A 3,971-nucleotide genomic window follows, 5' to 3' on the forward strand; every position below is an offset into this window, starting at 1 on the left:
CTCTGGATTTCATTCTACATTTAGAAGGAATCCTGTGATTATATTGGTCCATTCAGACAATATAGTTATACTCTCCCCATCTCAAGACCTTAATTACTAAATCCCTTTTGCCATTTAAGGTCACATATTCATAGGTTCCAGGGAATAGAATTTGGTTGTTTGGAGAATATTTTTCTGCCTAACACATACCAAATAATTAAAATGATTAACACATTCTAACTTTTGCTTAAAGCAGTTCCAAAAGTAAATCTACTTGGCAAGTATTTTTTTTTTTTTTTTTTGGCCACACCTATGGAATGTGGAAGGTCCTGGGCCAGGGACTGAAGCACTGCAATGACAATGTTGGATCTTTAGCCCACTGAGCCACACAGAAAATCCTTGACAAGATTTTTCTTTCTTCTTAAACTAAATTATAGGCATATAGCTCAGAAAGATTAAATAATTTTAAAATAAATTTTAAAACAAATTATTTATATATTTTACATGGTAAACTTTGTTATCTTTGTTTTCTTTAGTTAAGACTAATAAGATCAGAGATTATAAAAACTTTCCAGGGATCAAACCTGCAACCTCATGGATAGTAGTTGGGTTCATTTCCAGTGAGCCACAACAGGAACTCCAAAACCTTTTTTTACATCAGAAAATTTTTGAATAAGTGCTTAGAAGCCAATTATTATTATACATATCGTGCTTTATCAAACATTTCAGAAAGTGGAAAGAAAACCCTCAATTACAGGAGAGAAAATGAAAAATTCACACATATGTGGAAACTAATGACACACTTCTAAACAACTAATGGGTCAAGGAAGAAATCAAAAAGAGGAGTTCCCGTCGTGGTGCAGTGGTTAACGAATCCGACTAGGAACCATGAGGCTGCCGGTTCGGTCCCTGCCCTTACTCAGTGGGTTAACGATCCGGTGTTGCCGTGAGCTGTGGTGTAGGTTGCAGACGCAGCTGGGATCCCGCGTTGCTGTGGCTCTGGTGTAGGCTGGCGGCTACAGCTCCGATTCGACCCCTAGCCTGGGAACCTCCATATGCCGCAGGAGCGGCCCAAAGAAATAGCAACAACAACAACAGACAAAAAAGACAAAAAAAAAAAAGAAAAGAAAAAAAAGAAATCAAAAAGACAATAAGAAAGTATCCTGAGATGAAAATTAAAATACAACAACACACTAAGACTTACTGGATACAGCAAAAAGCAGTTCCAAGAGGGAAGTCTATAGTAATAAATTCTTACATTAATGAAAAAATCTCAAGGAGTTCCTGTCATGACTCAGTGGAAATGAGTCTGACTAGTATCCATGAGGATGCAGCTTCAATCCCTGGCCTTGCTCAGTGGGTTAAGGATCTGGCATTGCCATGAGCTGTGGTGTCAGTTGCAGATGTGGCTCGAATCCTGCATTGCTGTGGCTGTGTTGTGGGCTGGCAGCTGTAGCTCTGATTCAACCCCTAGCCAGGGAACCTCCATATGCTACATGTGCAGGTGCAGCCCTAAAAAACCAAAGAAATAAAAAATAAATAAATAATTTTTTAAAAAGAAAAAGAAAATCTCAAATAAACAACCTAAGTTTACACTTCAAAGAATTAGTAAAAGAAGAGCTGAATCCAAAGTTAGTAGGAGGAAGGAAAAAATAAATACTAGAGCAGAAATAAATGAAATAGAGACTAGAAAGAAAATAGAAAAAAAAATCAGAGAAACTAAGAGTTGTTTTGTTTTAAATATGAGACTGACTGAACATTAGCTAGATTAACCAAGGAAAAAAGAGAAGACTCAAAAAAAAAAGCCCACATTTCTTTGAAAGAAGAGACATCCAACTGACAGCATAGAAATAAAAAGTATGATACTACTATCAACAATTACATGCCAATAAGTTGGATAACTTAGAAGAAATGGAAAAATTCTTAGAAACATAAAACCTACCAAGATGGTTAGAAATCTTAACACATCGATAATGACAAAGGAGATTGAAAAGATAGGGGAAAATCTCCTTGACATGGATCTTGGCAATGATGTTTCGGATATGACACACAAAGCACAGGCAACAAAAGCAAAAATAAATAAGTGGGTCTACATCAAAACAAGAAGCTTCTGCACACTAAAGGAATCATCAACAAAATGAAAGGCAACCTACCGAAAGGGAGAAAATATTTGCAAATCATATATCTGATTAGAAATAATATGCAAATATACAAGCTGTTAGCAAGCTCTTACAATTCAGTAGCAGGAAAACAATTAAAAAATGGGCAGAAACCTGAATAGACACTTTTTCCTAAGACATGCATATATGGTCAAGAGCCATATGAAAAGATGCTCAATATCACTAATTAGGGAAATGCATATTAAAACCACAATAAATTATTACTCACACCTTTTAGAATGGCTATTATCAAAAAGACAAGAAATAATAAGTATTCGCAAGAATATAGAGAAAAAGGAACACTTGTGCACTGCAGGTGGGAATGTAAATTGGCTCAGCAACTATGGAGAACAGTATGGAGGTTCCTCAAAAAATTAAAACTTGAACTAGCATAAGATCTAGCAAGCCCACTTCTAGACACATATCTGAAGGAAATTAAATATCTGTATCTCCATTTTCATTGCAACAGTATTTACAATAGCCAAAACATGGAAAAAGCCTAAATTATCATGGATAGAAGAATGAAGAAAATATTGTATGTATATATACATAGATATATACACATATGTGCACAGAGAATGGAATACTATTCAGCCTTTAAAAAGAATGAAATCTTGCCATTCATGACAACACAGATGGACCTTAACATCATTATGCTAAGTAAAATTAGGCAGACAGAGAAAACTAACCCTCAAATATGAAATCTAAAAAAACTGCCAACCTCATAGAAACAGAAAATAGAATGGTGGTTGCTAGGTGCTGAGGGGGTGGAGGACATTGAAAGATGTTGGTCAAAGTCTATAAACTCCCAGTTGTAAGATGAATAAATTCTGAGGATCAATTGTACAGCATGATGACTATAGTGTATTATATACTTAAAAGCTGCTAAGAGAGCAGACCCTGTATGTTCTCATCACACAGAAAAAAATGTATTCTGGGAAGTGATGAATGTGCTAACATTTTTGTGGTAATCATTTCAACAATATATATATGTGTATAAAACCATCGTGCTATACACCTTAAACTTATATAATGGTATATATCAATTATACCACAATAATGGTGGGAAAAAAAGCCACTCTACCAGCATACACTCATTGACTCTGTTAAGCAACGTTTTAGAATTAAAAGAAATATGTAGACTTAAAAAACTGAATGATTGTTGTTATAATTATTCTATGGATTTTAAAATGAACTTTGCTAGGTGTATTGTTGTTCAGGGATTCTTTCCAACACATGTGTCAAAGGAGAGACCTGAGGGTGACAAGAAGACAAAAGCATTTAATGCTATAATTAATATTGGACTGTTGACTTCTGGAATTCTTCCTGAAAGTAGGAAGACGGAACCTCTAACCTATTTAAATAAATGTCATATCTGGACCTTGTTACCAGCACCTGAAAATAGTTCTAATTGTTACAGTTCCAGAGAGTCTTTCTTAACTCAAAACTATTGTGCATTGGGGTAACTACTGTAACATCTTGAGGCAGGAAAAAATAAATAACGAATTGGAAGACTTTGTGGCTAGAAAAGATGCCTTTAAAATAGATCTACAGTAGGGTTAAAAGATCAAAGCTGTGCCCTATAAAAGCTCCCACTGGCTAAGACATGAAAAACTGAAAAATCAAAAAGAGAATAATAATTATAATTATTTGGACTTGTTTTATCTGCAAAAAGCCTTGGTTCCATAATGATACTTGCAAATGGAAAAGTTAATTTAAAATGTACAAAAGTTAATTATAAAGATAAAAGAATATGACTCTAAGAGAAGAATGTGCTTAAATACAATGGCAACTTATTGAGAATTTCTTATTTTTAAATTTTCATTTTAGTAA

The sequence above is a fragment of the Phacochoerus africanus genome, chromosome X, assembly GCF_016906955.1.
Source record: "Phacochoerus africanus isolate WHEZ1 chromosome X, ROS_Pafr_v1, whole genome shotgun sequence".
Taxonomy (NCBI): Eukaryota; Metazoa; Chordata; class Mammalia; order Artiodactyla; family Suidae; genus Phacochoerus; species Phacochoerus africanus.